A 9399-nucleotide genomic window follows, 5' to 3' on the forward strand; every position below is an offset into this window, starting at 1 on the left:
TGCCACATTTTGTTTGCCTAACAAAGTTAGCAGACAAATTGTTTGCACAAGAAACGATTAAGCAGGGTGTGCTTCGGTCATGTTTGTATGCTACCGATATTTGTTTCTTTGCAGAGGAATTTCCCTGTTTCAGTAACCCATGTTTGAGTATTGGCTTGAGAATCCAGGAGACAAGGGTTCAAATATGCTGTATAATATATTATTATTGTTATTACTGTATGGCCATGTTCCAGAACGATTCTCTCCTGATGTTTCAACCACATCTATGGCAGGCATCCTCAGAGGTTGTGAGGTTTGTTGGAAACTAGGCAAGTGGGGTTTATATATCTGTGGAATGTCCAGGGTAGGAGAAAGAACTCTTGTCTGTATGAATGTTGCAACTGATCACCTTGATTAGCATTTAATGGCCTTGCATATTCAAAGCCTAGCTGCTTCCCGCCTGGGGGAATCCTTTGTAGGGAGGTGATTGGCAAGCACTGATTGTTTCTTGTCTGATTGTTTCTCTAACAACCACCATGTCAGAGTACATAGAGAAGCCATTGAAATCCACAAGCATGTGGACAATTTCAACAGAAAGGAAGAAACCATGAAAATAAACAAAATCTGGCTACCAGTATTTTAAAAAAGGGCTACAATCAGGACAGTAAAAAAAGAACAACACTCAGAAAACAGGGGAATTCCAGACAGAAAACAATCAGGGTCAGCTAACACCTCCCAACAAAGGATTTCCTCAGGCAAGAAGCAGCCAAGCTTTGAAGCTGCAAGGCTATTCAATCAAGGTGATCAATTGCAACATTCATACTTGCCTCAAACAGACAAAAGTTCTTTCTGCCAACCTGGGCATTCTATATAAACCTCCCTTGCCTAGTTTCAAAAAGACCTCACAACCTCTGAGGATGCCTGCCTTAGGTGTGGGCTAAACGTCAGGGGAGAATGCTTCTGGAACATGGCCATACAGCCTGGAAAACTCACAGCAACCTGTTGTTGTTGTTATGTTTATATATGCCCCTGGTGGCGTAGCGGGTTTAAGCGCTGAGCTGCTGAACTTGTTGACCGAAAGGTTGGCGATTCAAATCTGGAGAGAGGGTTGAGCTCCCACTGTCAGCCCCAGCTTCTGCCAACCTAGCAGTTCGAAAACATGCAAATATGAATAGATCAATAGGTACCACTCCAGCTGGAAGATAACAGCACTCCATGCAGTCATGCTGGCCACATGACCTTGGAGGTGTCTATGAACAATGCTGGCTCTTCATCTTAAAAATGGAGATGAGCACCAACCTCCAGAGTCGGGCACGACTAGACTTACTGTCAGGGGAAAACCTTTACCTTTATCTTTTATTCTCTCCCCAAGGAGACTCAAAGCGACTTACATTAAACACATTTCAGTACAATTTAAAACCTACAAATATATAAATATCAAAACAGAATTAAATATAATAGCAATATAATGCAGTTTTATACCCCTTTAACTGCCCCGGCTTCATGTGGTGGAATCCCAGGAGTGGTAGTGTTACAAGGTCTTTAGGTTTTTCTGTCAAAGAGTATTGGTGTCGCACCAAACTACAAATCACAATATTCCATAGTATTGAGCCACTGGTGGTAAATGTGTCAAAGAGCATTCATTCTACAGTGTAGAGGCACCCTCTGAGGAAAGCAGTGGTGAACCTCCTCTCAATACATCTTGATGATAGCTTCACCATAAATCAGAGCTGCCTTGGAGGCACACAACCACAACAGATTGATCAAATATAAAAACCACCTCACCTGACATGGAGATTCGATTCACAAATACTTCTCTTCCATCCTTCAGCATTGTGTCAAAAGCATTGCAAGCAAAGTTTCCTCCTTGAAAATCCTGTGAATTCTAGAGCTGAAAATTCTAGAATTCTAGATTCTATTCTAGAGCTGAAAATATTATTCTTTTTGGGATTACAACTCAATAAATCCTTTAGCCGGCATGGTTAATATGGGATGTTGGGAACTATAACCCCCCAAAGTTAACTTTTCCAAGCTGTGTGGCTTTGAGTAGTTTCTGAATTATTGTGATCCTAAAATGAGACTTATTCCATGGGTTCCTCCTCTGGATTTGTTCAGAGAGGTTTGCCATTGCCTTCCTCTTTGAGTGAGAGAGTATGACTAATCCATAGTCAGACAGTGGGTTTCCATAGCCAAGTAAGGATTCAAACCTTGGTTTCCCAGAGTTGGAAGGTGCATGTATACTGGTAATGCAGTTTGACACCATTAACTGTCGTGGTTCAATGCTATGGGATCAGGAAGTTGTCGTTTTACAAGGTCTATAGCAGGAGTGTCAGACTCATTTTCATTTAGGGCCACATCAGCCTTATGGTTGCCTTCAAAGGACCATTGAATCCATGGATGGAGAATCCATGGATACAGAGGGCCATGTGTAATTTTTTTACATGGTGGTTTTTAGCTTTTACTCCGTTCGGATTTCCAGGTGTTGTTGAGCAACAGCTCCCATCACTTTTGATTATCTGCCATGCAACTGGGGATAATGGAAATTGCAGCCTAGCAGCACTCGTGACTCTGAGGTTGGGGAAAGGTTACAGAACATTTTAACATCAGCCATCATATTCACAAGCCTTGAATCTAAGTTCAGAGCCCACTATCTTGACTACACAGAAAAAAGTGCAGCTTTCCAGATGTTATTGTATCCCAGCTCCCATCAGTTCTAGTCATGATGTCTAAGGACGAGGAATACAGGAATTGTAGTCCAGCATCTGGAGGGACACATAGAATGACATGATGGGCCTGATTCGGCCCAAAAACATTGAGTTTGACACATGTAGTCTGCCGTCTTCTTTGCCTAAGGATGCTGGTGCCTATAAAACTATAATTCCCAGTATTCCACAGCATTGAGCCATGGTAGTAGTTAAAGTTAAAGTGGTCTCGGACTGCATTGATTCTACAATATGGATGCACCTTGAGGCTAAAACTATAATCTTGAAGATAGCATTACAGCAACCTGAACACACACACATATATCCATCCTACACAATATAGCACTTTGATATCAGTATAACGCCCATACTATTCCAGTATGGGGTCATACAAGATAGTTCTAATCACCCTACTAAATTACAAATCTGAAGTTTCAATAGGATGGTACCATGGTATCAAATTTCTATGATTGTACAGTGCTGATGCATCCACAGGTGCAATCTGCTGGCCTAGTTAGTTAGTACTGATGTCTCTTTTCCATGCCATGTATCTGGCTGCTGGAGGATCTGTAGATGGATCTGTTGACTCTGGCTTTGCTTTCTCTCCTTACAGGACTTTTATCATCTCTGCAATGTGGAAGGTGAAACTACCCTTGGAATGATCTTCATATTCTCCCATGTTTCCAGTGTTTCTTTCATGGTGCAAACCACTTCTACTGGTTTTGGCCATGTTTTAGTACCTCCTCTGCCTTGACAACAGATCACCTTCCAATGATGGTTCGATAGTGGGCAACGGAATCCCAAAAGCAGCTGTTTTCCTCTTAAAGTTCCAGCTGCACTTGGATTTCGTTCCTTGCTTTCCTACCCTTCTCTCCTGGATTGTGTTTATTCTCTTCTGTACTTTTGGGGCAAAGAAACGGGACTAAGTTGCATGGGTTGTAGGCAATGGCAAGGAACAAGGGCTTATTGTACCAGCATCTTGTTATCTTCAATAACACTTTGTAACACGATTTTTGTTCCTGGGTTTAAAATGTCATTTCCTAATTGGTTGTGTCATAAAAACATTTTTTTAAAGTTATTTTGCGGGACATCCTGCAGCACATTTTGCTATAGTTTTCCAAAGAATATCTCATAGAGTGTCGACCAATTCAACATAGCTTGTGGCAACCACAAAAACAAAGTTTCTGGAGTATAGCAACTACTTTCAAAGTAAGTAGCACACAATTAAACAGGAAATAAGACTTTCAAACCAGGAACAGATTTTTTTCAAATTTTGTTACATAGTGTAATTTACATTAAATAAGAATTTTTAAGGATAACCATGATTGTCCTCGGTATATGACATAAGATTGTGTGCTAGATACCATGCACATGAGAACTGTCCAAAATGATTGTGCATTTTGTCGTTTGCCTTCAGGTTGTTAAGACAACCCTGTGATGAGGTTTTATCAACATTTGTTCATAGGTTTCCTCTGAGCCTTATCCCAATACCAAAATCGCTGTACTTGGCTCCCGATTGTGTCATATAATCCAGTTCAAAACAGATTATCTGGATTTTATATGGCAGTGTAGAAGGGGCCAAAGATAGGGGTGGGGAATGTGTGATCCTCCTAATGGGTTTCAGCTCCCAGTTTTTCTTACTATTAGTTGTATGGGCTAGGGCTGCTAGGGTTTGCATAGATATTTCATAGAGATCTTCACAATGGAAACTGGCTCAGGGTAGAATAACTGGAGCAATTTATTCCAACTGCTTCTGTCATCTATAGATAAAGATTGATTTCCTGGGGAGAAACCACCAGAGCTTGGTCTTGCCGATACCGTAGGAGACAAGAGCTTAAAGCCACAAAGAGGATAAGACCATCTGCAAGCCGAAGCAGGAAATATCAAATCACGTGAAACCGACAAGAATTTCCTCCTCTCTGAATGCAGCAAAAGCGACGTAGGAATTAGGCAATTATGGGTGTATCTACGGTGTAGAATTAATGCAGTTCAGCGCCTGAACCACCAGGACTCAACTGTAGAATCGTGGGTGTTGAAGTTGTACAACGTCTTCTGCCATCTCTGCCAAAGAGTACTGAAGTTGCACCAAACTACAAATCTCAGGACTACATAACATTGAGCTCTAGCAGTAAGAGTGATGTCATACTGCATTAATTCTACAGTGTAGATGCACTCCAAGTTGAAGACTTTAAGAATAGGGTCAGGGAAACTTTGACTCTCCAGATGATTGATCCTACCATTTCCACCATATTTTACCATTTGCCATGCTGTGATGGGCTATTAAATGAATCAAACATTATAAAAATCAAACATTATAATTTTAAGATCTACCTAAAATTAAAATGGGATAAGACATATAACAAAAATAAACCAAAAACTACAAAATGCACACTTAAAACATATCCAAACTTATATAACAAATATTACAACTATTTAATAAAAATGATGCTAATAAGAAATAACTCTTCAATTTCAGAGGATATAATATTCATGCAGCTATTATCATATATTGAAGTGATCTTCCATGGATCCCTTTCTAATTAAGTCTCTATTATAGATTCTGATTTGAGTTGAATATTAATCTGAATCAGACTATGTAGCAGTAAAACGGGAGTGTACAATTGTAGGTGTTAGATTAGGCTCAAATGGGTTAACTAGCGAAATCCTGACTGTTACCTAATGATTGGAGGGGAAATGCAGCTGTGGATGAAACCATTTTCCATCAACAGACTTCCATTTAGGACCATGTCTTTTCTCTCTATCTTAAGGGATTCTAGTCAAAGAGGCAAGCCGGTGTGGATGCATTTTTGGTAGATCAGAGCCGGTCACAAGCCCAGGAAGACACAAGAGCAGGAATGGTTTTGGAATGACACGATCACTCCCGCTGAGCGAGCAGAGCCACGGCCACGGGGATGTCGTGTCTGTCCAAAACTATTTCAAATAACCCAGCCTGGCTCACAGAAGAAAGCTAACTACAGTATTGTGGCTACCCTGCTACAATAAAAACCATCAGCTACCAATCCCTTTTAAGTTTCCAAAGAAGAACAAAACACTTGTTGCTGTTGTGCAGAAATATAGTATCAGTTCCTTGTACTCTGAAGGGGGGAAAAGTGGATCTCCCATATCGGATAGCTTAAGTACGGGGTTAGAATAGTAGCACTGTATGACTCCTAGCATACACTCCAGCTGTCCTGATTTGGCAGGAATAGTCTTGATTAACCCACTGTCGTTCCATGTTTTTACTTGCTTTTGAAATGTCCCAGCTCCAGCCTCTTCTTCCCATTTTCCCTTTTGTCTTCAGCTTCTTTCCATTGCTGTAAACTGAATTCAAAATACACTGTTTCCACTCAGCTTTGGGTGCATCTACACTGCAGAATTAATGGAGATTGGCACCACATTAGCTGCCATAGCTCAATATTATGGAATAGTGGGAGTTGTATCTTTGGCAGCAAGGGTTAAAGTCCTTGTAAAACTACAACTACCAGGATTCCATAGCATTGAGCCTTGGGCGATAAATTGGTGTCAAACTGTATTAATTCTACAATGTAGATTCACCCTTAAGGGGAGAGGACTGGGTATAAGGAGGACTCTTGTCTTTCCAGTAGGCCCAGGTAAAGACAAACTACTGTAGCTTCTTTTAATTGGTGTGTTCTTTCTCATTCGTAACTTTGTCACCTTGATCGTTTCTTGGCCAAACATGTCCTGTTTTTTTGCATCTATGAAATGCTGGAGGGTGTGCTGCATTGATTAATCCAAACAAGAGTTAAGCCACTGAATTCGTTTTTGAAATGAGTCAGCACATAATTAAATCTCATTCATTCAGTAGTTGTCCTAGCAATCAAAATGGTTAACTGTGACCATTATGCTGTCAAACTCTGCCCTCTTTTATGGCTAAGGTTGCTAGGTTTTCAAAGGAGCAGTGAAGCTGGATGTACTCTGCCATATAATCTGGTTACTGGATTATATGTGTCTTCACTGCCATATAACCCAGTTCAAAGCAGATAATCTGGATTTTATACGGTAGTGTTAGAAGGGGTCGGAGATGCAGTCAAAATTCTGGCCACCATTTGGAGACTTAACATAAAGGAATAGGGACATAGAAATTTATTAAATTATTATTATTATTACATTTATAGAAATTTATTCTTGAAATATAAACTGACAAGCCACGCTGTCTACAGCACTGCTTCTTAAACTGTGGATCCCAACCACAGTGGTGTCTCTTAGCTTAATATTGGGGTCCGGAAAATTTTGGGAAGAGTAAAAGTTTTCTAAATGCCATCTAATGACTGTTTTAAACATTTACACAAATATGTTGTGCAGCGTTTATAATACACTCTGCAGACAATGCTTCAGCTGTGCTTTATTTAAAAAAAATCAGCTTGTTTAGAAAGCCTTGCAAATCATGATTTCTTATCAGTAAATGTTTGCTTTATATACTTACTTTAAATACCTATATACTTGAGATCTGTCACTGCAGACAGTCAGTAGTTGGTCTGGCATAAGCAGAAAGTTTCAGATCACCTCTTGGCTGTGAGTAGTGTGGAGCCCTGCCCTATTTTACTATGGTAGCTACTCTCACCTCAAGAAGAAGAAAAGGAAACAGAGACAAATGATACCGGGAAGCAAAGATGCAAGGCCTATATCTGATTAATACTAGAAAATAAAAGGTCATGTTGCCAAGATCCATGATTGGTGTCAATTATGAAATTTATCAAAATTGTGTATTTCCTTGTGTAGAATTATGTTTAATGCTTCTGTTAATTCTGGAAAGGAGAAATGAAGTTATGTTGAATAAATGGAAAGATCTTGAGTTTGTCTGCACTGTACAATGAATGAATGCCAGCACTATTTCAACTGCAATAAGCAATAGTCAGCAGAGCAAGTAGGAAAACGGGACAGAGGGGACAAATGAAAGGCAAATGAGAAAAATTTGAGGCCTTTTATAATCTCATCACAAAGGACTAGGGCCCCTTGTGCATTGCAATATAAAATCCAGATTATCTGCTTCAAACTAGATTATATGGCACTGTAGACTCATAATCCAGCTCAAAACAGATATAATGGATTCTCTGTTTTGATAATCTGGATTACATGGCTATGTAGAAGAGGCCTGAGGTCCCTTCCACACAGCTGTATAAAATCCATATTGAACTAAATTATCTGGCAGTGTGGATTCAGATATTCCAGTTCAAAGCAGGTATTGTGGATTATCTGCCTTGATATTCTGAGTTATACGGCTGTGTCGAAGGGCCTGAGTTATCAGTGTTGTTCTCAGTAATTATCCCAATTAGGATTAACAAAAATATAGATGGCTAAAAGGCAAATCTCAGGTGCACCTATACTGGAGAATTAATGCAGTTTGACACCACTTTAACTGTCATGGCTCAATGCAGTGGGGTCATGGGACCAGTTGTGTGGTCAAGCCTCCTCTTTGGCAAAGGAGGCTAAAGGTCTTGTAAAACTACAACTAAGGATTGATATACACTGCCAAATAATGCAGTGTATATCTGTATAATGCAGTTTAACTGCACTGAACTTCATATGGGCCTGTGCTGACCATATGCAATTCAAACTGCATAATTTGGCAATGTGATGCAGCCTAATACACAGAGCAAATGGAATCAAATTATAGGAAAAGAGATTCCACTCAAATATTAGGAAACTATTTCTGATGGTAAGGCTGGATGGCCATCTGTCGGGAGGGCTTTGATTGTGTTCCTGCATGGCAGAATGGGGTTGGATTGGATGGCCCTTGGGGTCTTTCCCAATTATGTGTGACTAAATGTGAAAGGGATAAATAAAAACAAGGGGGGAGGCATATGTAGTCAGAGCTGCATGAGTCAAAAACCCAAGAAGATGGCAGTTTAGATCAAAGACAACTTACTCTGGTTTAATCTTTTTTCCTCTTCCTCTGTTGATAAACTGTGGCTAAGGAAGAAAACTTTATTCTAATCAAAATCTTTTTATCGGATTAAAAAAAGTTGGAGACTTGAAGCCTCTGAGCCATATAGTTACACATCTTCATTGAACATCCTCCTGTATGTATTTAGTGCAATATGTGTTGTATATCTCTTTGTTCATCGATCTGCTGTGAAGTCCTTAACTCCCCTTCCAATGCTAGAAATATAAGTTCCAAAATCATCTTGTACTTTGCTTCTTCAAGCCCTGGACATAATACCAGAGTGAAGAACGGGAGGGCCAGAAAGACATACCAACCTGAGAGCCAAGAAAATTGTTCCATCTTGTCTCCTGTGCCATAGCAACATGCTATGCTAATTTTACATACATATATATATTTATAATATACAATAATTTATAAATATATAATATATTGTATATACTTATAATATTGATAATAATATAATGTAATACAATATTATACTAATAATAATATAATATTAATTGTATATTAAATGTAATATTATTACAGTAATAATATTACCATATAATGATATAGTACAATATAATAATTTAATGCTTATATTGTGCTGTGCTAATATATGTACATTTGATTTGTAAGCTGCTCTGAATCCTCTCCGGGGTGAGAAGAGCGAGATATAAATGTAGTAAATAAATAAATAATAAATAAATAATACCCATGAAGGATATTGTGTTATTGTAATTGTTTGGGCTTGGCTCTGTGTTAGCCGCCCCGGGTCCCTTCGGGGAGATAGAGGCGGGATACAAAAATAAAGTTGTTGTTATCGTTATTATA

General features: G+C 39.2%; 3 non-coding genes across 3 annotated transcripts; all 3 read left to right on the top strand.

Moving 5' to 3' along the window:
* The first annotated feature begins 3458 nt into the window (after positions 1–3458).
* mir191 (microRNA mir-191) lies at positions 3459–3548 on the top strand. The gene is given in 1 exon segment (NR_129893.1): positions 3459–3548. It is a non-coding gene; the product is annotated as a microRNA mir-191 (primary transcript).
* A 1982-nt stretch (positions 3549–5530) lies between these two features.
* mir425 (microRNA mir-425) lies at positions 5531–5622 on the top strand. The gene has a single exon (NR_129969.1). It is a non-coding gene; the product is annotated as a microRNA mir-425 (primary transcript).
* A 1523-nt stretch (positions 5623–7145) lies between these two features.
* On the top strand, positions 7146–7231 carry mir2970 (microRNA mir-2970). The gene has a single exon (NR_129943.1). It is a non-coding gene; the product is annotated as a microRNA mir-2970 (primary transcript).
* Positions 7232–9399: the final 2168 nt, after the last annotated feature.

This window comes from Anolis carolinensis, chromosome 2 (genome assembly GCF_035594765.1).
Source record: "Anolis carolinensis isolate JA03-04 chromosome 2, rAnoCar3.1.pri, whole genome shotgun sequence".
In the NCBI taxonomy this organism is placed as follows: Eukaryota; Metazoa; Chordata; class Lepidosauria; order Squamata; family Dactyloidae; genus Anolis; species Anolis carolinensis.